At 44.5% G+C, this 24882-nt stretch overlaps 1 protein-coding gene and 1 long non-coding RNA gene across 6 annotated transcripts in view; one reads left to right on the forward strand and one right to left on the reverse strand.

The window, feature by feature from the left end:
- The window catches only part of DCLK1 (doublecortin like kinase 1), a 327878-nt gene that overhangs the window by 136403 nt on the left and 166593 nt on the right, over nt 1-24882 (forward strand). The window lies entirely within an intron of this gene.
- LOC309647913 overlaps nt 19421-24882 on the reverse strand; it is a 63413-nt gene continuing 57951 nt past the window's right edge. The window contains exon 2 of the long non-coding RNA XR_014256392.1: nt 19421-20674. This is a non-coding gene — a long non-coding RNA (uncharacterized lncRNA). The remainder of the gene's footprint in view (nt 20675-24882) is intronic.

Below are 24882 nucleotides of genomic sequence, written 5' to 3' on the forward strand. Positions count from 1 at the left end.
GTAGGCAGTCAGATTCCTGGTTCCTTCTTTCCCTTGAGAAAGGAGCTGACCAGAGGGGGGCTGGGACCCCATACCGACGCTCTTCCATTCTGACCCAGTATCCTCCCAGGTGGTGTGGTGGAATCCAGAGTCAGGAAGCGATTTCAATCTTAAATCTGTGAGGCATTCCTTTAACCCTAAGTACTACTGCAGTGTTATACAATTAGGGCTTTTTCATACAGTTTCAACCTTGGAAAGAGTTTTAAAAGGTTCACCTCACATCCACTAGGATAGCTACTATAAAAAAACATGCATACACACGCAAAACCCAACAACAGAAAATAACAAGGGTTGGCAAGAATTTGGAGAAATTGGAACCCTTGTGCACTGTTGGTGGGGATGTGCAGCTGTTATGGAAAACAGTACGGTAATTACTCAAAAAATTAAAAATAGATTTACCTTGTGAGTCAGCAATTCCACTTCTGAATGTATGCCCAAAAGCAGGGTTTCAAAGAAATATTTGTACACGCATGTTCATGGCAGCTTACTCACAGTAGCCAAAAGGTGGAAGCAACCCAAGTATCGATCAGCAGAAGAATAGATAAACAAAATGGGGTGTATACGTACAATGGAATATTCTTCAGCCTCGTAAAGGAAGGAAATTCTGACATATGCTGCAATATGGATGAACCTTGAAGACATTATGCTAAGTGAAACAAGCCAGTCACAAAAAGACAACTACTTTTTTTCCCCACTTGTATGAAGTATCTACTGATAGAATATTATAATTCCTGGAGACAGTAGAATGATGGTTTCCAGGGGGAGGGGAGAACAGGGAGTTATTATTTAATGGGTCCAGGGTTTCAGTTTTGCAAGACGGAAAGAGTTTTGGAGATGGATGCATAATAATATGTACTTAACACTACCCAACCGTTCGCTTGAAAAAGGTTAAGATGGTAAATTTTATGTTGGTGTATTTTACCAGGGTTTAAAAAAATGCATGAAGGGGTTTCTCCAGTTAGTCCAACTGTTCAAGTGTGTGAAATTTTCATTATATTTCCAATAGCAAACTTTCAGTTTTGATAGGGTTTAGCTAGCATGACAGAAGGACCAGTGTGCTCCGATCCAGCTGACCTGATGCCAGAGTTGCTCAGAGAATCCTCCACGTCTCGCAGAAGGGGGACCAGCCGCCTGCATACGGTTGCCTGTATAGAGACAAAGGTTGTTTTCAGCCCTCCAGCAGGCTAACACATTGCAGAAACACGCTGCTCTCCAGCTGTTAAGATTTGAATGAGGTAAATGACCATGATGGGCCTTTCACCACCGGGATTTGTTCCTGATGAATCATCAGCATTTGACCGAGAAGCCAACTCAGCATCTTTTGAAAAGAAAAAAAAAAAAAAAATCCAGTCCGTTCCCTTTTAGCCCCAAATGCTGTGAGTCAGAGCTTTGGCAGGGGGAGTGGAAAGCAGTGAGAAATCGGTGGGCCTTTAGGGGTCTAGCGGGAAAGGAGAGCTCTGAGAACAATGTCACTTGTGGGTTGGCTGTGAAACAGCTGCAAAGCAAGGGCAGTGGCTCTTCACATGCTTTCCGCCCCTCACCTGTGTGTAGGTTCTCTTTCTGGTTGTCTTAGCTCTGAACGCCCTGTGAGGACCCGCTGGTGTCCCCTGTCTTCCAGGAAGCCTCAGGTCAGCCTCAGGTCTCCTGGTTCACAGACTGTATTATGTGGTCTTTAACAGTCTTTGGACAGCCAGTTGGCACTTAGTTTACAGCCTTTGGACCGCTGTCTTTCCATGGGTGAGGCCCATCTCCCAGCTGGACATTAGTCCTCCAGGCAGCTATGTGGCTCCCCCTCCACTCCCTTTGGAGCCTAAGTCACTGGCGACAGCTTGGGATGTTACTAAACTCTGGAGGACTCAGATCCCTCACTTTAAACACAAACAGGTAGGGACCTCCCTGGTGGTGCAGTGGTTGAGACTCCACACTCCCAGTGCAGGGGGCCTGGGTTCGATCCCTGGTCAGGGAACTAGATCCCACATGCCGCAACTAAGAGTGTGCATGCCACAACTAAGGAGACGGAGAGCTGCAACTAAGGAGCCCTCTGGCCGCAACGAAGGAGCACACATGCCACAGCTAAGGAGCAGGCGAGCCACCTGCCACAACTAAGACCCAGCACAACCAAAAAAAAAAAAAAAAAAAAAAAAGTGCGTTAAAAAACAAACAAACAAACAAACAGGTATAACTACCCTTCAAGTAGTTATAGGTAGTAGTCAAGGTAGTATTATAAGGCTTAGATGAGACAATATGTGTAAAACATTTAGCACTGTGCCTTGCCTTCAGTAAATGCTGGTTATTACTCTTACTAGTAGCTTGTGTCATAGGTATGTATAGTGTTTGGGAGTTAACCTGAGTTTATCACCCTTTTAGAAACAATCCCATTCTTCTTCTAATTCATGCCATTCTTATTTTGGAATATTTTTGCGTGAAATGGGGGCATTGAAAGAAAAAAAAAAAACAGGTATAGAAGTCTGATGTAATTGCTCAGGCTGAGTGTGGGACTTTCCTGGAGTTCTAGTGCCACCAAGTGGACAACTGTGTTATTACATCTTGGCTATTTTGAGTTTTCGCAGTCTGTTGTGTTGTTAAAATGGCAAATTATTCTGTGTATCATTTCTCTATTTTCCCCCTTAATTATAATTATTACTCTTGTTTCAAGGAGTAAGGTTAAATAATGGAAAACTGATTATAAAAGTAGTGCATGTAGACTTATTGAATAAAGGGAACACTGACTTACACAAAGCAGAAGGTCAATTCCTCTTAAATGCGCAAGTGTTTTCTTCATGTATTATTTATATCACGTCAATACAGTGATGCATTTGAAATGGGCACCAATTTATAATGAATCATTAGTAACAAGATACTAAGATTTCATTAAGGGCCAGTGCCATTTTGCTTCATATTACCTATCCCAGTCTATCAGTGGGGCTGGCATTTGAACATTCACAGAATTGCTACCAGGGTAATTGGTCCGCAGTGTAGAGTAGGTTAGTCCTGTTCCCAGAATCGTTTCTGAACTTTCCTCCCACCCTGGCTTTCCTCATGGAGAAAAGAATGCCTCGCCATCATTTTCTGCACCGCTGGGATGACATCTGGGTGTGGTTAGTCCTTGGGCATGAATTGTATACATGGGCTTATTATTACTTTAGCTGCTGAAGAGTGGATTAGTATTGGTGAGCTGGGATTTTCTAAACCCAGTCGTTTGTTCTTCTCAGCCTCTTTCTCCGAGTCACGGCAACACCCATCTCTGGCTGCGTTCCGACCTCGCAGGTGTGTCCTCACTCTTGTTATTCAAGGTGTCCTGGGGGAGTGGAAGAGACATGGGTCATCAAAACACACCTGGTGGTCAGTATTAAATGCACGCATTTCTATACCTTAATCAGCAAAATTTAATATTGGGACAACTTAGAACAATATGCTCCTCTGATGGGAAACTCGGGTGTGTCCCCTCACACACTGTGGGAAGGTGTTGGCTTTGGATTGGAGGCTGGTGGTCCACTGTGAAGTTTCCAAATCATACTAAGGAAATGGCCCCTGACTTTGAGCGGGGACAGGGCTCCCTACCCTAGTGAGTTGACACAAGAAGGGCTGAGAAAGATTGGCCCAAACGACGTTCAATATCAAGTTCGCACCAAGTCCTTGTAGGAATCCTCAAGGTGATTTCAGGTGAGTTAGGACAGAGCCTTGAAGAAACCAAGAGAAAAAAACATAAGCAGTTCTGTATGATGCTCGAACTCAAGATTTTGAAAAGCTAACTCATCGTCTTGCTTAGGGATTACAGACGTCCCTTGTTTTGCTTTGTTTTTGTTTGTTTCAGTTTCAGAACCATTTTATACAAAGTGACAGTGTCAAAATTCTGGTAGAAAGAGGGGTCGGGGTGGGAGTGACATTCCGCTCAGGTGTCCCTGGCATCACCGTTGAACACGTCGCTGAGGAGGCATCCTGGCGCTCCTTCATTTACTGCCTGGATTAGTCCAGAAAGGGTGAGAAGCCTCTTGATGTCATCTACCTGCGCCTCTGTGTTTCTGGCATGGCAGGCTGGCGCCGTGACGAGCGGGCCGGCACAGCGCAGTGGGGTCTCCAGCCCCATGCAAGTCAGAGCCCCTCTCTCCTCTCAGTCAGCTCTGGCTCTCCACCGTGGCTCATGTGTTCCTACCTGCACACTCTGAGCCCTTACACCTTCGTCCTCTGCCTGGTCCACGCCACGAGCCCCACCTGCCTTCTCTGCTCTTGTCCCTGGCAGCTCGGTGATGCCGGAGAAACAGTTAGTGGTGGGGACCAATGCCTTTCAAAGCTGTGGTTTTCAATCACAGTTGGATTGAGATAAGCCCTTACCCAGTCTTTGAACATGGAGTACGTAGGATTTGGGCCTCTCAGGTCAGCCTGATGTGCTCATACGCAGCTGCTGTGTCCTTGGAGACATCACTTGGTCCCTGCAGACTGAGGACAGCCATGGCATCTGCCTCAAAGGGCTGTTGATTTAAATGAGATAATTGGGCTAAAGTTCTTAGCACCTTGCCTGGTATATGAATGAGCTTGGGCAGCTGTAACAAAGTACCAGAGACTTGGAGGCTTAAACAGCAGAGATTTTTTTGTCTCATCAGTCTGGAGGGGAGAAGTCCCAGATCAAGGTGTTGGCAGGGTTGGTTCTTTCTGAGGCCTCACGTCTTGGCTGGTGGATGGCCGTCTTCTCCCTGTGTCTTCACATGGTCTGTCTCTATGTGTCTGTCCAGATTTCCTCTTCTTAGGAGGACATCAGTCAGTGTGGAGTAGGGCCCACTATAATGACCTCTTTTTCACTTAGTTACCTCTGTAAATCTCTATCTCCAAATACTTTGCTATTTGATATATGACCTTTCCTGCTGTTTTGAAAAATGAAGTACCAGGGCATAAACTCATTCAACCTTCAGACTGTTCCCCATTCTCCAACCCCCAAAAACCTTGCCTACGTCTCCTCCTTTCCTTCCAGTCTCAGAAGGTGAGTTTTCTCTCTCCCTCCACAAGCTCATTCCTACACTTAGGCCCCCTTGGACCCCTCTCCTCCTGGACCCCCAGCCAGCAATTGTTCTTCTCTCTTTTTTTTAAAATTTATTTATTTATTTATTTATGGCTGTGTTGGGTCTTCGTTTCTGTGCGAGGGCTTTCTCTAGTTGTGGCAAGCGGGGGCCCCTCTTCATCGCGGTGCGCGGGCCTCTCACTATCGCGGCCTCTCCCGTTGCGGAGCACAGGCTCCAGACGTGCAGGCTCAGTAATTGTGGCTCACGGGCCTAGTTGCTCCGCGGCATGTGGGATCTTCCCAGACCAGGGCTCGAACCCGTGTCCCCTGCATTGGCAGGCGGATTCTTAACCACTGCGCCACCAGGGAAGCCCAATTGTTCTTCTCTTGTATCTTCCCCTCATGACGTCTTCCCCTTCACTGCAGCCCTTGAATGTGTTCCTCCTGACGTACACATGCTCCCTTGACCCTGCCTCCTTCTCTCTCTCCTCTGCTTCTCATCCAAGCTTTTGAGGGAGAGTCTGCATCCCACTTTCTCCTTTTCCTCATTCATTTATTTGCTCATGGGACATCTTCCCTTTGTCAGACACTGGGCTGGGTTTCGGGGATACAAAGATGCGCATCCACAGTCCCAAGACCGAGAAGGAAGCAGACCATCACAGTATCCTGAGGTACGTGCCCTGGGAGAGGAAAGCCCAGGGAGCCCATGGGGGGATGTGGGCACATCCAGCCCATCAGGGAGTGGCCAGAGGCATTGGGGAGAGCTTTCCAGAAAGAGAAGCCCATGAGTCCTGAGGGGTTAGGCGGGCCATGAGCATGTGGGGAGGTCTTCCTTGTAAGTGAGAGGACCTGGGTTCCTCTGGTGAACAGAATTTCTTGGCTCCCATTTACTGCTCAGCTTGCCAGCCTCCGTGGGTGCCACTCCACTGAAAGGATTTTCATGGGGTCCCAGAGGATTGGTTGCATTTTTATCTTACTTGACCACCTCTCCTCCCGGCAATTCTTCTCCCTCGCTCCCACCCTCATCCGGTGGTCCTCATCCCTTTCCCAACTTTCTTTCTCTGTCTTCTTCACGGAAGCCCCTCTGCTGCGGCCCCCAGAATGTTCTGGGAGCTGACTCGGGCAGCTGGGTTAGTAGTGATGTCATGGAAAGACGGGAGGAAGAGCAGGCTTTGGAAGGTGGGAACCGTGATGCATTTGTTCAGCGCGGGGACTGTTAGTTTCGTGACTGGTGATGTTCAGGGGACAGAAGAGAGCAGAGGGGCAGGGCAGGGCTGCACCGGAAGGTGGAGCTTATCAGCTCTCTTTTCTTTGTCCCTCACACCTACTCAAGCACAGAGTTCTGTAGTTTTTATGCTCCGGCCGTCTTTCGGATCTGCCTTCTCATGTCCGTCATAACTGCCTTATTTATCATCACAGTCTGCCCTCTGTATCCGTGGGGTCCATATTCACGGTTGGTTGAAACCTTGGATGCGGAACGTGCCGACGGGGAGGGCCAACGGCACTTCCTTCCCAATCTGTGTCCAGGGTGTCCCCCAGCCCCAGCCCCGCCTTTCTAAAATGCCACCCACGCTGATCACTCCTTTGCGTTTGGCCACCTGCAGTGAGTTCACAGTCTGCACCATATCGAGGCAGAATGCCTCTCCTGGGCTTTCGAGAGCCTTCGTAATCTGGCCCCATCCTAATGATTAATTTGTAAATTCATCAGGAAATATGTATTGAGCACGATGTGTGTAGCTCCGAGGGTAAGGAGTTGGTCCCCCTCCCTCCCTGTCTCACTGCACACATGTGGGCTGAGCACTTAGTAGGCAGTCGGTATCACATGATTAATAGGTTTGCATGATGGGGAATCTACAGGTGGGAAGAATTCACGACACGTTGTTTGGGAAGCACATAAAGATCCTAAGGGAAAGAAAGCAGAGAGGAATGTGTCCCAGGATGTGGGCAGGATAGGGTTAGGGCGCGTTGCTCTCGAACTAAATGGAGGGCAAAGGCTGAAGAAGTAATTGAGATGTGGGAAAGGGATAGGCGTCCAGGTCTGCCGTCAGCAATTTATGGACGAGAACTTTAATTCTGTGGTTACAAAAGGAGACGCTCCTGGGAGTACAGTCAATGAAGGCCTGGAAGGGTTTAGTCTAGACGTAGAAAGGAAGTCCACAGGGGGATGATTATTAGTTGTTAGAAGGTAGGAGTCGGTGTACCTCCATCCCCTGTCTTGCTGCCAAATGAAAACAAAATACAGGGATGGGATTTCATCCCAGAGTCATCTCATCGGCTCCAGAGCCCAGCACCGGGCCCCGGGAGGGTGCCTTTGTCACGGACTCTGTCCAAGCACCGTCTCCTGCCTCGAGCTACGTCAGCTCTGAGCCTCTGCTCCAGTTACATGGCTATCAACCTATCTTTCTCTGCCCACCTCACTGCCAAGAAATATTCAAGAGATAATGGGACCTAGAGATTATCATACTAAGCAAAGTACATCAGAAATAGAAAGACAATTACCGTATGGTTTCACTTATATGTAGAATCTAAAATATGACACAGGTGAACTTGTCTGTGAAACAGAAACAGACTCACAGACATAGAGAACAGACTTGTGGTTACTAAGGGGGAGGGGAGGTGGGGGAGGGAAGGACTGGAGTCTGAGATCAGCAGATGCAAACGATTATATATAAGATGGATAAACAACAAAGCCCTACTGTATAGCACAGGGAACTGTATTCAATATCCTGGGATAAACCATAATACAAATGAATATGAAATGAACCATATGAAAAAGAATATATGTATATGTATAACTGAGTCACTTTGCTGTACAGCAGAAATTAACACAACAGTGTAAATCTACTATACGTCAGTAAAAATTAAAAAAAAAAAAAAAAAAGACAGTGGACTGTGGATACAGCCCATCGCACTGTGGAGGAGCAGAAATCTCCTAACTTCGGTCCTTTGAGCTTCATGATGCTGCACAGCTGGATTTGACCCAATTTTCTTTTGAACTGACCTGGGTGTGTTCCTGGGGCGTTTGCTCTTCTTTATCAAGGATGTAACCTTCATAAGGAGGTGGCTTGTTTCCCTGTTCCTAGGAGGGCCCTTTCCTTGTGGTATCATTTCCGTGGCCTCGGAGGTTCCTGTGCTGCCCAGTCTCAGTTCTATTCTTTCACTGCCCTGTGTGTAGACTGAGGCCTGACAGTGACATTTAGGGCACTGAAATGAGGCTACTCTTCCTGCTTTCCTACTCTGCTAATTCTCCCCTAGCCAAATTATCTATGAAATTAACTTTTTTTTTTTTTGGCAGAATATTAGAAGTAGGATTGTCTAGCAAAATCTTACCTTTCAAAAAAAAATGCAAATACTATTAGAGGCCTGGTTCATCAAAGCAAAGTGAATGGTGTCAAATGTGGGAGAGTGGGTTATTTTAATCTGATATAGCCCTCAACCGCTAATTTCTGGCTGGGGCCATGGATGAAATTTTTTTAATGCCTAGGAAGGTTAGCAAAACCTAGGAACACTAATAAGCATCTTAAAAAAAAAAAAAAATGGTGAGGGGGTTGGTCTCCTGCAGGAAAGGAGGAAGGGGTCTTTAGATGGTGAGAGAATTAAACAGCTAAGTCACTATCAATTTTGCTCATTTCACAATCGAGTGAGTGTGTGTTCGGTGGAGACAAGCACTTTTGCAGCAAAGAGGGACCAGGTGAGGAGAGACGTGCAGTGTCTGGTGAGCATGATGTATTGGTTACCTAGGGCTGCTGCAATAAAGTGCCACAAACGTGGCTTAAAACAACGTGAATTTATTCTTCTACAGATTCTGGAGGCCAGAAGTCTGAAATCAAGGTGTTGGTAGAGCCACACTTTCTCCAAAGGCTCTAGAAGAGAGTTTTCTTGCCCCTTCCAGCTTCTGATGTCTCCAGGCATTCCTTGGCTTGTGCCCCCATCACTCCAATCTCTACCTCTGTCTTCATGTGGCCTTCTCCTCTCTTTTCCTCTTCTGTCTCCTGTGCGGACACCTGTCACTGGATTTAGGGTGGATAATCCCAGTTAATCCAGGATGATCTTAAGACCCTTAACTTTTTAAAAATAGTGTCACATTCACAGTACCTGGGGTTAGGTTTTGGACATATCTTTTTGGGGGCCACCATTCAACCCACTACACACACCAATGGACTCATGACTTCAGACACTCAGATTATGTGTCCTGACTATTGGTTCCAAAGCTATACTCCTTATAGAAACAGGAGAAGTGAAATATCCCTGAGCACGGCAGGAATACTGTAGAAACTAGTCATTGCCGTCAGGGGCCTCCTCATCTGGTTCCGGAAAGGGAAGCAAAGGGAGACACTGCTGGGGGAGGTGGTGGATGAAGGAACTCTTGCAGCGGGCTCGGGGCCCCAGGTCCCCCACTGGACTCCTGGGCTTCTGGTCCATCGAGCTTTGTCTCCACTTCTTGCCCTTGAAACTGACCCCTTCCAGACCAGCAGGGACACCACTATGGGAGCTGTGAGAGGTGTTCATCAAATGTCTTGCCTGATGGCTGAAAAGAAAGGACGCTTTCAATTTTGAGATTTAAATGAAAATGTTTCATTTCCCCACAACTATATTTTTTGAAAAACACACAAAACCTTAACAACATTTTTTTTTTTTTTTTGGACTCACTGCTCAGCTTTGACTCTTGTTCTGGAATTGCTTTTGAGGTCAAGATTTTACATTATTGAGTTTTTACCTTGGAGTTTTATTGCCCAGATCTTACATGTTCCGTTGTCATCCACATTTCATGTGGTTTGGTATTTGTTCCAGTTATATTATTCAAATCCGTGTAAGCATCTGTTTTCTTTATTTTTCATACTTATTTTTTCATGTAAGACAACTGTTTCTCATGAGAACATGGAGAGGTGTAAACCAAGTTGCCACTTAGCCCCAGGCCTGGGCCAGAGGGTGTGTGGTTTCCAAGACACGCGCTATGTGGCTACATAGACTTCTACTTCTGTTTATTAGAGATCATAATTGAGAAAACTACTCAGACTATTATTCATATATGTTAATGATTTTGAAATAAAAGTATAGATTACAGATTCAAGATTGTGTACACTAAATTTTATGTTGTATGTGTCTCTGATGACAGGACTGGAATACAGCATGGCTAAAAATGAAACAAAACAATTTGGGAATTCCCTGGCGGTCCAGTGGTTAGGACTCCGTGCTTCCACCGTAGGGCGCACGGGTTCGATCCCTGGTGCAGGGAACTAAGATCCCGCAAGCCATGCAGAGCAGCCAAAAACAAACAAACAAACAAACAAAAAACACAAAACAATTATATATGGGGGGGTGTGCGTGAGAGAGAGAGAGCGAAAATAGTGAGTAGTGAGTGCAGAGAGGGAGCGTGTGGAGGCATGAAGAAATTGTCTCCAAGTGGGTCCAAAACTTACGTCCAATATTCTAGCAGCTTCCGGCTGGCCTGCACTTCATACATCATGCTGAGAAGAAGACCCCGAGCCCACCCCAGGGCCAGTGGCTTTCCCTTCTGGAGTCTCTTCTGTGACCTGCGTGTAAAAAAAGGTCCCAACCTCAGAGCAGTGGTTGGTGTCCTTTATGCCTAAGACACGCCCCCAACACACAGACACCTGGTCGACCCTCCCGTTCCCGGGCCCCACCTAGCAGGTGACTTGGTAGCACAGGGCACAGGGAGTGGACATTGTCCAGGGGTCCAGAAAACGTGATATGCGTTTTAGAGAATCTGTGGCAGGAAGAAGCGGTCCAGTTTCATGGCCCCGGGGAGCTGGTCTGGAGTGCACTGGAGGAGAGCCAGAGCTCCCCACGTCACCTTGTTGCCTGGGAAGCTTTCACAGTGAAATATGTGCTTAGCTTAGTAACCGTCCTCTCCCCGAAGCGCTAACACCTGCGGGGCCTGGGGGGCAGAGCATCACGTTGAGGACGGATGCTCCCAGTCACCTTTCCTCCCTCCCTTCCTGACTGAGCCGTGCCCGAGGGGAGCCCTGGGGACATCACATGGCCAGGCCATCAGTGGGAGGGGTGCCGGGCGGACAGGCCCTGGAGGTGAGGAGGGGGCATCCAGGGGTTGGCAGAAGCCTACAAAGGACATGCTGTATCAGGTGCAAAGGTCAAAAAGCTCTGTAACCAGCCCCCCTCCCAGTTCCAGGAAACGTGGGAGATTCTATGGGCCTCTGCCTTCCGGTCTTCCAGGACTACTTCCTGGCCCAAGAGCAGGATCGGTGCTTGTGATGTATTCACAGACCTGGAGTCTAAGGGGCTTTGAGGTGACCCTGATGCCTGCACGAAAATTCGAGGTGAGCCGGGCTGCACCTCTGCTGAAGGTCATCACGGCACGCCTGGGACCCACCAACTTGTCCAGTATCCCGGGGTGCCCCGAGCAGGAACCTGCACACACCAGCTGAAGCCACAGGGAGCTGATGAAGCCACAGAGAAGTCCCTCAGAACCTGGCTGTGGTGGGGTGTAGGCATCCCGGGACCGGTGTGGGAAGTAGTCACAAAAATCACACTCCATGTTTTCTCTCTGCACCCACCCCTCCCCCGGGGTCTCTCTTCCCCCTTCTCCCCCCTCCCCTCCCCTCCCCTCCTCCCCAGTCTTTCCTCTCTCTCCGCACCCCTCCCCCTTCTTCATCTCTTCCCAGCCTCGTCCTGGGTCCCAGCTCTGCCCTTTATCGGCGTGTGACTCAGCAGACACGCGCAGTGTCTCTTTCTCTAATGAGCAGATGCTGACACCTGCATCAGAGGTTGCGGGAATTAAAGGCAACGTCACAGTGCCCTTGATCCCACTGATGGTCACCTGGCGATGCTTCCTTTCCTTCCTTTTCTCAAGACCTTCAGGGGAGGAAAGCCCAACAGGTGTTATAAGCATTTTATTAATTATGTGTATTTTAAAATTCACTTGCTGGTGACTGACCATCTAGGTTTGCCTGGGACTTGAGGGTTTCCTGGGGTAGGGGTCTTTCAGTGCTTAGGCCTGTAACCTGCTCTCCAGGGCAAACCGGGGCAAGTAGGTCACTCTAGTACATACGCCATCTTAACAAATGTAATTTTCCAATTTTTTTTTTGCTTTTCTCAATGCGTAAATGAATCAATGAAACTTTTTCCTTACGTATATATTGCCGCTGGACTCAACCACTATTTCGTCTGACAGGTGGGTGTACCAGTGCTTTCTTGGAGGCCAATTTTAGTTTTTTTTTTTAATTGTAAAATATAAATAACATAAAATTTACTATCTTAACCATTTTTAAGTTTACCGTTCAGTGGCATTAAATACTTTCACATTCTTGTGCATCCAACTTCAGAACTTTTTTGTCTTTTCCAGCTGAAGCTCTGTACCCATTAAACAATAGCTTTCTTTTCCCCCCTCCCCGATCCCTTGGCAACACCATCCTACTTTCCATGTCTAAAAATTTGACTCTTCTAGGTACCTCATAAAAGTGGAATCATGCAATATTTGTTCTCTTGTAACTGGCTTCTTTCACTTAGCATAATGTCTTCGTGATTCATCCATGCTGTAGCACATGTCAGAATTTCCTTCCTTAAGGCCGAATAATATTCCATTGTATGTCTTGACCACGTTCGTTCATCCATTCTTTGACTGACACTTGGGTCGAGTCTGCCTTTTGGCTATTGTGAATAACGCTGCTGTGAACATGGGTGTACAAATACCTCTTCAAATCCTCACTGTCACTTCTTTTGAGTATATTCCCAGAAGTGGAATTGCTGGATCATACGGTAATTCTATGTTTACTTTTTTGAGGAACCACCAAACTGTTCCCCACAATGACTGCACTATTTTATATTCCACCAGTGATGCAGAAGGCGTCCAACCTCCCTACATCTTTACCAACACTTGTTATTTTCTGCTGTTGTTTCTTTAAATAATAGCCACCCTAGTGAGTATGAACCAATTTCAGTTTTGTAATGAATTGTATTTCCAGAAAGTTCTTATATTCATTTTTAAATTGTCCCCTTACTTTGAGCTCTCTGTTTCTCACATATGTATTGACAAAAGCAAAGTTTTCCTTAACTTCTACGATATCATTTCAAACCTCTATTAATTTGCCCTATGGCCCCCTCTCTTTGGAATGAGAGGTTCAAATCTCATTGATTTATTGTCCTTGTTTTTTTTTTAATCTTTTGGTCATTCTTATCTTTATATGGCCCTGAAGAATATTTCTAAGGTCAGTGTCGACTGAAAAAAATGCACAACCTAAAAGTTGAGAATTACGTTTTATTCTGTGGACTTTCTGAGGACTTAAGCCCGGAGGACAGCCGCTTAGAGAGCTCCGAGGCACTGCTCTGAAGAGGTCAGGGAGGAACCAGGATGTATGAGAGTTTTTGCAACAAAAACTAGGCAGTCGGAGGCACCAAACACTGAAAGATTACTGTCAATTAAAGAAAAACCAGACAACTCAGGTTAATGAATTTAGCACTTTTTTATGTATGGGAAGATGCAAGAGTCTGGGCTCATTGAAATCATTCCTTTGATATGCACCTTAGCTACCTAGGGCCAGGATCCTGTTTTTCTCCATCCTGGATCCCTTCCAGGTGCGCAGTCAGGGTGGCCGCAGTGGCTGATGGCTTGAGGGCCCCGACACCCCACGTTTACTGATATGGCAGGTGGCCTTCATGTCCACATCCATCACAGTGCAGAAGATCCCAGTTTTAAAAAGAAAGAGAAAGGAAGGAAGGGAGGGAGGGAAAGAAAAGGAAAGAAGGAAAGGAAAGGAAAAAAGTAAAAGCAAGTGCTTTTCCCAACCCCCTGCCAGTGGAATGGGCCGTGGAAACAGAGGACTAAGTGTGGGTTAATTCTCAGTGGCTTCTAGTCAGCCTTGGAAAAAGAGAGAGAGCGGTTGGTTTCTTAACTAGCCCTTAGTTGCTTTCAAAAGAACTTTCCTTCATGGTAGGACGTTTCTAGGTTTTACTGAGCAGAATTTTTCTCTTTCTGTGCTTTGCACAGCAGTGGGTAAACTGAGATCCCTTTATTTTATTTTATTTTATTTTTTAAGATTTTTATTTTTATTTTTATTTATTTTTATTTATTTATTTATTTTTGGCTGTGTTGGGTCTTCGTTTCTGTGTGAGGGCTTTCTCTAGTTGTGGCAAGTGGGGGCCACTCTTCATCGCAGTGCGCGGGCCTCTCACTATCACGGCCTCTCTTGTTGCGGAGCACAGGCTCCAGACGCGCAGACTCAGCAGTTGTGGCTCACGGGCCCAGTTGCTCCGCGGCATGTGGGATCTTCCCAGACCAGGGCTCGAACCCGTGTCCCCTGCATTGGCAGGCAGACTCTCAACCACTGCACCACCAGGGAAGCCCCAAGATTTTTTTTTGATGTGGACCATTTTTAAAGTCTTTATTGTATTAGTTACAGTAGTGCTTCTGTTTTTTTTTTTTTATGTTTGGGTTTTTTGGCCATGAGGCATGTGGGATCTTATCTCCCCAACCAGGGATCGAACCTTCACCCCCTGCATTGGAAGGCGAAGTGAGATCCCTTTAAAAAGTAAATATTTTAAATGTGAAAACATCACTTACAACCAAATGAGTAAAATTTGGCTAAAAAAGAGCATATCAGTATCACATGGAATGAGGGCTCTGTGTACACAGTACAGAAGCTCCTGACGCTGGTGTGAATTCAGTAGAGTTGGAGTCAGAGCACAGCATGGGTGGCGCTGGGCCTTTGGATGGACTGGTCATATGGATACAGTTGGTCAGTGCTCGCCTAGTCTGGACCATTGGTCTGAACAGAGCAGTGAACTATTGGCATGCACAGGAATATTCCTATAATGCTTGTGGAGAGACAGTTGTATGTATTTATTTTGAAAAATTATTAGCATCATTAACAACACATTTGTGAAGTACCTGTCCTGTGTTCAGGAGACTCTAGGTTTTGAAGGGTTAACAAACTGCACTGGTGACCTAGGAACTGCGTCTTCTACTGTGTGATGTAAAGGAACTTACTGATTTCATGCCAAAGCAACTTAAGTTAGGACTTAAATCAGAGATCGGCAAGCTTTTTCTGAAAAGGGTCAGAGAAAGAGAATATTTTAGGCATTGTGGGCTCTACTGTCTCTGCCATTGTAGCGCTAAAGACACCATAGACAATCCCCGAAACGTGTGAGCATGGCTGTGTTCCAATGAAACTTTATTCGTGGACACTGAAATTTGAATTTCATATCAGTTTCACCTGAGACAAAATGTTATTCTCCTGATTTTTCTTCAATCATTTTCAAATATGAAAGCCATTCTTAGCTCACGGACTGTGCAAAAACAGGCAGCAGGGCCAGATTTGACCCATGAGTCTCAGTTTATGAACCTAGTGGAAGTCAGAGCTTCCAGGAATGTTTATTATTATTTTTTCAATGTTTTCAATATCCAGCTGTTTTTTTTTTTTAAATTCTTTTTTATTTATTTATTTTTTGGCCACACCATGCAGCATGTGGGATCTTAGTTCCCCAGCCAGGGATTGAACCCGTGCCCCGTGCATTGGAAAGGCAGAGTCTTAACCGCTGGACCACCAGGGAAGTCCCCGGGAATGCTTATTTTGATGCTGAGGTTTTCATATGTGTAGAAAAACTCAGATGCAAGCAAATTTAAAAGTATGTTCTATCAAGTTACTCATGAAGATTTGAATGTGAGAGATGAAAGTAAGTATTTCTGGCCACCTGCCTCAGTGTAATTTGGCTGGTTACATTTAATGGCTTCAAGAAGGCAGAGATTTAGGGAGCAAAGTGAGCCTGCCAAATAGGAGAGGATGATGGAGGGCTTTAAAACCCTGGCACGGTCTGAATTCTTAAGTCATGCATTCGTACAGTTTACACATTCATTTCCTCTTACAAAATGTGTATGTGTGTTTTTTTTAATAGAGGTTACTCATCTTTTAATTTTATTTATTTATTTATTTATTTTTGGCTGTACAAACAACTGTCATACAATCAAGAATTGGTCATTGTGGCATAGGTGATAACTGGCATAAATGAGAAATGAGTAAAAATCATGTGTTGCCCTTTTTCAGGTTAGCACAACATCTATAATGTTTTAATAGAATGTCCTAGACTTCAGAGTTTCTGTCTAAAACCCTCTAGAGGGACTTCCCTGGTGGCGCAGTGGTTAAGAATCTGCCTGACAATGCAGGGGACACGGGTTCGAGCCCTGGTCCAAGAAGATCCCACATGCCATGGAGCAACTAAGCCTGTGCGCCACAACCACTGAGCCTGCGGTCTAGGGCCCACAAGCCACAACTACTGAAGCCCACATGCCCTATAGCCCGTGCACCACAACTACTGAGCCCATGCGCCACAACTACTGAAGCCCTCGTACCTAGAGCCCATGCTCCGCAACAAGAGAAGCCATCGCAATGAGAAGCCTGCGCACAGTAACAAAGAGTAGCCCCCGCTCGCCAGAACTAGAGAAAGCAATAAAGACCCAACGCAGCCAAAAATAAATAAATAGATTTATAAAAAATAAAACCCTCTAGAACTCAAAGTTAATGGAAAAATGAAGCCACTAACAGCTGATGCTATGAAAAAAAAAAACCGTCCAGGTTTAAGTTTAACAGTAATCTGGTATGTTTCAAGCCTTCCTCCTTCTACTTTTAAAGTGAGATTACTGTGTTTTGTGGAATATTTGTATGTTAGTCTCTATTTTTGTATGCATGAAAGATACACACCTGTACTGGTGTGCCAGAGCTGCAGTAACAAAGTATCATGACTGGGGGGTGTAAACAGCAGAAGTGAGTTGCTTCACAGTTCTGGAGGCCAGAAGTCTCAGTTGAAGGTGTCAGCAGGGTTGGTTCTTTCTGGGGTCTGTGAAGGAGAATCTGTCCCTTGCCTCTCTCCTAAGCTTCTGGTGGTTTGCTGGCAATTTTTGGCCTTCCTTATCTTATAGAAGCATCACCCTGACCTTTGCCTTCATCTTCACATGCCGTTCTTCCTGTGTGTGTGTCTGTGTCCACATTTCCCCTTCTTATAAGGCCAACCATCGTACTGGATTAGGGGCCCATTCTACTCTAACATGACCTCATCTTAACTAATTGCATCTGCAGTCACCCTGTTTCCAAACAAGGTCATACTCTGGGAATTAGTATTTCAGTGTATGAATTTTGTGGGGCAAAGTTGAAGCCATAGTCACACCCTTCACTGAGAGACTGCAAAAAATAACTATTTTGTTCACTGTAAAGGTTTATACAAAGACATTTCTTGAGTTTAAAAAAATTTGGTTAACCGTTCATGTGTTTGAACACTGAAGGGCAGTATAACACTACAAGTAAGGCAAAAAGAAGTTTGTGGCTCAATTACTTAGAAATTGAATTATCATAATGATTTTATTTAAATACATTTTATAAGCATGGCTGTTGTGTCTGGTAGTTCTAACCTTATTTATATCTGATGAGACTGAATGTTAGAGGCAGAGACTGAATATTGAAACTTGAGGTTGTCCAAATGAGAGACAAGGAGAGAACCTCAGTGTTGAGATTTACGGTGAATGGTTACGCCTTTTCTATGGTTTTAAAGCTTTAAATGGCTGCTCCTTGTGGCAGTTCATGCTTCCGTTTCATTTCTTTTAACATCAAGGAAGTTATGATTGGCATGGACAAATGTTTCAGCATGGGGGGAAGGCTCACTCGTCTACTTGTCAGGTATTTCAAAAGAATGTGACTTTCAGGGGCTGTAAGGAGATAGCTTATATAGTTACTGCACTGTATTCTTCACATGTGGAAGAAAACTGGATAATATACAGACGGAAAGTAAATGTTATTTTCATGTACTTTGGTTAGTGTTGATTGCAGTTCTAATGCCTTACAGTTGCCTAAAGCCTGACAGCCATTAGATGGAATAATTTTCAGTATGAAAACAGTACAAGGGAAAGACAAACTGGAAACTGCTGATTTATTTTGCCTTCTATGCCATGATCGTTGGCTTTTCTGAGAGTAATCTTGGAAGTTTCTGCTTTACCAGGGCTGCATACAGTTATTTGCCTTTTGCTAAACACTTGTTCTGTGCCTGACCCGTGTCCATACATTATCTTATCAGATTCTTTCTACCATCTTGGGAGGTGGATGCAATAGTATGTTCATTCTCTCTATGAAGAAAAGGAGATTTCTAAATGTTGAGTAATCGGCCCAAGTCACCCAGCTAGTAATGAATGGAATTGAGTTTTAAACCAGATGTCCTCAGACTCCAGAGCTGCTCTTCAAAGCTTTTCAAAGCTACGACAGCCATCCAAAGCTACTGTTATATTCTGTCCTGTATTGGTGTTTCGTGAAATGAAAATTAGACCATAAACATGTGGAAACATAAACGTGTCCTCATCCAAACATTGAGAGTATCTCCGGGTCCTTGCTAGATGTTCCCTAGATAAATGCACTGACCCCGTATGTGCCATTAGGGACATTCAGAGCTAATCACGACAGAAGGCCATCAATACCATAAGACTAGTTTCTGAAAGAAAGAAGAATCATGTCAACTTACTTCTCACTAGTGAAATACCTAATAAATAAAAATCAACCATTAGAAATGATTTATGAAAAGCTTTGATTTTTATCCTCTCACTTTGATGTGTTAGGCCCCAAATCTATTTCCCCAGATGGCTGAGTTTTATTTACTCTGTTTCCTTCCAACTAGACCTAACATTTATAATAGTTTTTAATGACCCTGGTGATTTTCACATTTGGGCAGAGCAGATGTGACAAAAAAAAAATACTGTGTATGATTGATTTTTATTTTTAAGAGAGACCTTTCCCTTGGAAGGTGGAACTGGCAGCTTTTCAAACCATGATTAGCCCTTGTAACCAGGGGATGACTTAAGGGGCGGGAAAGAGAGGCAGAATGTGCTTCTGGTCTTTATCGAAGGGGTTTAATTTTGTTCCATCTCTACTGAGCTGGTAATATTTGGTCTGAAATTTCCTGTTATAGATTCTCCATATCATCTGTTTCTCCCCTCTTTTCTCCCAGGAAGGGAGAAAAGAGAGTCATGATCAGGGATGGGGAAGAGAAGACGGACTCAAAAAATAATCTCAGTTGAGAAATCCACCCTTTCCCCAGCACACCAGAGTAAGCACACGAGGACGCTCACACACACACACACACAGAGACATACGGCATCAACTGTATTGATTGTTCATGGGCTCCGGTTTCCAGAAGTGGTGGGTCTTGACTACAGGCTACCCTGCCTTTGGAGATTGCTAGAGTTGGGGTGTATCAGGAGGCCTGGGGGCCTCCCTTGGACCTTAGGTACAGCCACGGGGACCGGCCTTATGCACATGAACCATGGCTAATGACCACTTAGTATGGAATTCTCCCCCAGAGATTGGAAGCTGCCTGCCCATGGGTTGAATTCAGGATACCGGTGTGTTTTATTTGGAATGCACAATGTTTTTTTATAAAAAAAAAAAAAAAAAAAAAAAGAATTGCCAACTTTTAAGAATCGGGGACTTTCAGATAAAAACCTGATTTCACTTCCTCTGAGGAAATCAATGAATCTAGCAATACTGGGCTAACCTTCCTGCAGGACAGGTGTGGAGGAGGTGGCCCTTTTAGGTGAGGGGAGGGTTTCGGTTTATTACAGCCCCACCAATTTCCTGTTGTCTGCCTGTGTTAAGTGCCAATTTCCACCCCATTTGCGCTGGGTTTTATGATGCTTGGCCCACTTCACTGTTTGTGTTACCCTCCAGGCCTCTGTAAGCATTTGAAGTCGTGATGCTTTACACCTACAGCTCACACCTTGTGGGGAAGTGGCAACCAGCCCCATGTTATTTACCGAACTCTGTATGTAGATAAAAAGGATTATAGAAACTCTAATATACAAACTATGGGATGAAGACAAAGAAGAAATATTGGCCTAGAGTGTTTTGGTCACCATATATAATTTTTTTAAAGGCCATTGAATAGGGAACATCTGCAAGTATGTGTTCATAGTTGTATACCCATATCAGCATTTATTTATAAAAACAATGTTTTGAAACCAAGCCTTCATCTTGGACTTCATAAAATTTTTTATCTTACTATTGCCATGTCTTTCAGCCTTTTGTCAGTTTTGCTTAGATCTCAATACAATTATGCAAAACAGTATTATCATTCAAACAACTCCAAACAATTCTAGAGAATGTTTTCATTAGCAATTTAAAAAACCTATTCTCAAATATATTTTTGGAAGAATAAGTATTTTTTTCTCCAATAATATTTTTGATGCTATATAAATGTTTGTCTTAGCTGCAAACATTTGAGTTGGGGTACAATAAAAGTAATTTTTTCATATAATAATTTTAGAATGTAATTTTCGGTTGCATTTGGACTGAATACTACTGGAATCATTATGCTCAACTAGAAGTGGTTAAGCATGCACCAGCCAGAACACTGACCAGTATGTTACATATAACACACAGGAGACAAAAGGCTGTATCCTCAGCTCATTTAAAAAATCCAGTGTTTTAGGAGCGCTCCCATTGTGGAGGTGTTGCTGGTGATGATGGTGGTACGAGTGGTGATGGTGGCCACGGTGTTGATGGTCATGGGGCAGTGGTGATGGTGGTAACAGTCCTTTTGGAGATCTCAGATTTATGGGAATGTCATCATTTGAAAAACATCTTTACTTCAGAAGACTAATTTGAATCGTATAAAAAAATCCCTTTTTTTTAACATCTTTATTGGAGTATAATTGCTTTACAATGGTGTGTTAGCTTCTGCTTTATAAAAAAAAAAAATCCCTTTTAATGTCAAGCTGTAAAGTCAGACAAGTAGATTAGAAATAGAAATAGAAAGATTGAAAACAACCAACTCCATACTTTAATGTCAGGCAATGTACAAATTTTCCTGGAAGAAGGATGCTTCCATGGGTTTGAGAATATCATTTTTTGCCTGTAACCTCAAGTGACAAGCCAGTGCACAAGAACATAAAAAGCAGAGTGTTTGTCTTTATATTTTTATCCCTCAAATAGATACCAATTCTTTGGATTGTGATTTTCTTGTAAACCTTTTTAAAAAATCAGGTTTTACCAGAGGGTACTTGTGAGGAGTCAACGTAATGTTAGTTAAGTCTCTCTTCGGGGCCTGGCACATCATAGGCCTTTTCACTGTTCTTGGGCTCCTGAAACATCAAGGGGGAAATAAGTCATGCACTGATTCACTGGTCATGTGCACATAGAGATAAGAGTCAATAAAATTGCAAGAGAGCTAAATGCTTTAAGTACATCTTTAACTCCTGATCAGAGAAACCGTATCTGAGAGTGCTGCCTTGAGCAGGTTTTGTGGGCTGTGTTTGGCCCTCTGGGTTTGAAGCCCAACCTTTGTGATCCACGCTTCCTAATTCACCTGCACGCCAGGAACCCTGCCACAGAGCACCTTAAGCCAGCTTTTCAGTGACTTCTTTCCTTTGTCCTAAGTTTAATTTGCCCCACACCTATCCTGTTCAGGGTGTTTCCCAGACTTACAAACATTTAGTGGAAGCATCTCAGAGCATCACTTTTTTGTCCTTCCTCTTGACATTGACAAACGGAGACCCTGCTCCGCCACAAACACAAGCAAATAGAATAAACACGCATGAAAGAACATACTTTCGTAAATCTTTTTGGAAGGTGTAATTATTTTCGAGGCGCTTTATATGGATGTTTCTAGATCAAAAGTTGCGTGGTCTGAATGCAGCCCAGAAGAACCTTTTGTATGGATTTGTTTATGTGGTGTTGCAGATATATATATATATATATATATATATTAAGTTGGGGGATATTAAATTTGACAACAATTCTTATTTAAATATGAAGTCATAAAGTACTGCAGGGTGACACAGCGCTTGGTGCTGCTGGCTTTAGACGTGGCATTTATTATCCTTTTTGCTACAGTCACCACTGATGTTTGCCTGGTCCGCCTCTCTCATCTGTGTTCTCTGCCAAGCCCAGGCTGGACCTGTGTTGTGACTTCCACCGAGGGCAGCCAGAGCACCTCTTGGCATTGGCAGTGAGAGCTTGAAGTATTTCTCGGACTTGTTTGAAGCTACCATTATGCCCAGCACCTCTGTTCAAATGTTAAGCAGACAGCTCAGTATTAACTCTCGGTGCCACATTTTCCCCTTGGGGATTGTTTTTCCTCATCTGCTCTGAAAAGCTCTGTATTTGTTGGCTTCATGTGTCTCATAATAGTTTTATGTCTTCTTTTTCCAGTGATCATAGTATAATGTTTCTGCCTAATTAGAAACTGAGTCGCAATCTCCACTACCTATTTACAGGGATCTTTTAGAAGATCCTCTCAGCAACAGCATGTAAGTTTAACTCTTTTTCTAGCCCTGAAAAGAATGACTTGAATCAGGCTTGTCAAATAACCCAGTTCTTGGGCGTGGCAGCCCTCAGCTTGAACGTCCATTGCCTTAGTCCGTTAGGGCTGCTGTAACTCAATACTGTAGGACTTCCCTGGTGGCGCAGTGGTTAAGAACCCGCTTGCCAATGCAGGGGACACGGGTTCGAGCTCTGGTCCGGGAAGATCCCACATGCCATGGAGCAGCAACTAAGCCCGTGCACTCTAGAGTCTGCGAGCCACAACTACTCAAGCCCGCGCGCCTAGAGCCTGTGCTCCACAACAAGAGAAGCCAGCTCAACCAAGAGTAGCCCCCGCTCGCCACAACTAGAGAAAGCCCACGTGCAGCAACGAAGACCCAACACAGACAAATAAATAAAATAAATATATAAATAAATAAATAAAAATAAGAACAAAAAAATGTACTGTAGTCTGGGTGGGTCATAAACAACAGAAATTTATTTCTCACAGTCCTAGAGGCTGAGAAATCCAAGACTGTGTGTCTGGTAAGAGCCTGCTTCCTAGATGGCCGTCTTTTTGCTGTAAACTCACCTGGCAGAAGGGGCAAAAGAACCCCCTCAGCCTTCTTTTGTAAGGACCCTAATCCCATGACCTAATCACCTCCCAGAGGCCCTACTTTCCAGTACCATCACATTGGGGGCTAGGATTTCAGCGTATAGTTCTGGGGGGACACATTCAGACCGTAGCATCCATCTTGAGGTAAGTGGTACGCGTTTGCTTCTGAGCTCAGATCAGAGATTATTTGTGCCCTCTTTAAAGAGACGACTGTGTGACAGTTTCCACATTCTGGGACTATGGTTTAACTCCTTAAGTGAAGAGTGGCAGGTAGAGTAAGCTATTTCTTTTTAATAGATTTTATTTATTTATTTATTTATTTATGGCTGTGTTGGGTCTTCGTTGCTGCGCGGGCTTTCTCTAGTTGTGGCGACCGGGAGCTACTCTTCATTGTGGTGCGCGAGCTTCTCATTGCGGTGGCTTCTCTTGTTGCGGAGCATGGGCTCTAGGAGCGCAGGCTTCGGTAGTTGTGGCATGCGGGCTCAGTAGTTGTGGCTCGAGGGCTCTAGAGCACAGGCTCAGTAGTTGTGGCTCGCAGGCTCAGTAGTTGTGGCGCACGGGCTTAGTTGCTCCACGGCATGTGGGATCTTCCCAGACTAGGGCTCCAGCCCGTGTCCTCTGCATTGGCAGGCGGATTCTTAACCACTGAGCCACCAGGGAAGCCCTTAGAGTAAGCTGTTTTAAGGATGTGGTAGCCAACAGAAGGGAAGTCTCAGGAGAAAGCAAACACAGCAGTGGGATTGAGGTTACATTAACTTGTCAAGAGGGCAGAATTGGAGGCCTCTGAGGTCAAATCTGTTCTCCACACTCCTCTTTCCCAGATGTTCAAAGCTTTTAGTATTCCGTTCTCAAATGATAGCCCCAGATTCCTCAGCATGATGCCTGGCCCAGAGACCTACCATGCCTGACCAGTGCCAGCACTAATAGTAGCAGCTGCCCATCCCCCTGTGCCTTCCCTTTGGGCCAGTAGTTACTGAGGGCTTTAACTACCTTCATTCATTGAATCCTCAAGGAACTCTGCACAATAAGCCCCATTTTACAGATGCAGAAACTGAGGCTGAGGACGTTTAATAGCTGCCCAAGGTCACATACCTATTAGGTGGCAGAGCCAATGCCCCCTGTCAGTATTTGGTAATAGAGGGTCACTTTACTCCTAAAAAAAAAAAGAAGAAGAAGAAGAAAAAGAGATGTTAGTATTTAAAAAATAGGATAAGTAATGAAAGGTCAATCATTTAGAATAGTTTGCTGTCCCATGAAGGATGGTGACCCTGTATGAAGAGCGCATTGGTCCATCGGAGAGGGTGTTCCACGGCGGTCTTCCCTAGCTGATGTCCGTGTGAGCCAGCGGCTGAGAACACGCTCAAGGAATAGATGTACTTTCCATTCCATAATTGTTGGGATTTTTTTTTCTGGGTGACCCAGCAAATTAAATTGCTTGCATTTCAAAAGAGAACGTTTCTTTTTTCCATTTCTTTTAAGCACCAGCATGTTATTCCAGTGTTAGCTCCTAGCCAATTCTGAATTTCAACAATATTACCCACTTTTGCAAAAAAAGATCCTAGAGCTTCAAACTTGTAAAAAGCACTTTGAGGATCTTTCTTTTCTTCTCTCTGTTACTATTATTTTACTATTATTAGAATAATGTATTGCTTTTCTTACTGGTTATATCTTTTTCTGGGGAAGAACCAGAGTTTCTTGAAAATATTTTTCTTTATTAGAAATTTCTTTTTTTTTCATCTTTACTGGAGCATACTTGCTTTACAATGTTGTATTAGTTTCTGCTGTACAACAAAGTGAATCAACTATACGTATACATATATCCCCATATCCCCTCCCTCTTGCGCCTCCCTCCCACCTTCCCTATCCCACCTCTCTAGGTTGTCACAAAGCATCGAGCTGATCTCCCTGTGCTATGCAGCAGCTTCCCACTAGAATTTCTAGCTAGAAGAGCAATTGTAAAATAAACTACCGTTTGCATAAGTTTGTCA

This window comes from Balaenoptera physalus, assembly GCF_965194825.1.
Source record: "Balaenoptera physalus genome assembly, chromosome: 18".
Classification (NCBI taxonomy): Eukaryota; Metazoa; Chordata; class Mammalia; order Artiodactyla; family Balaenopteridae; genus Balaenoptera; species Balaenoptera physalus.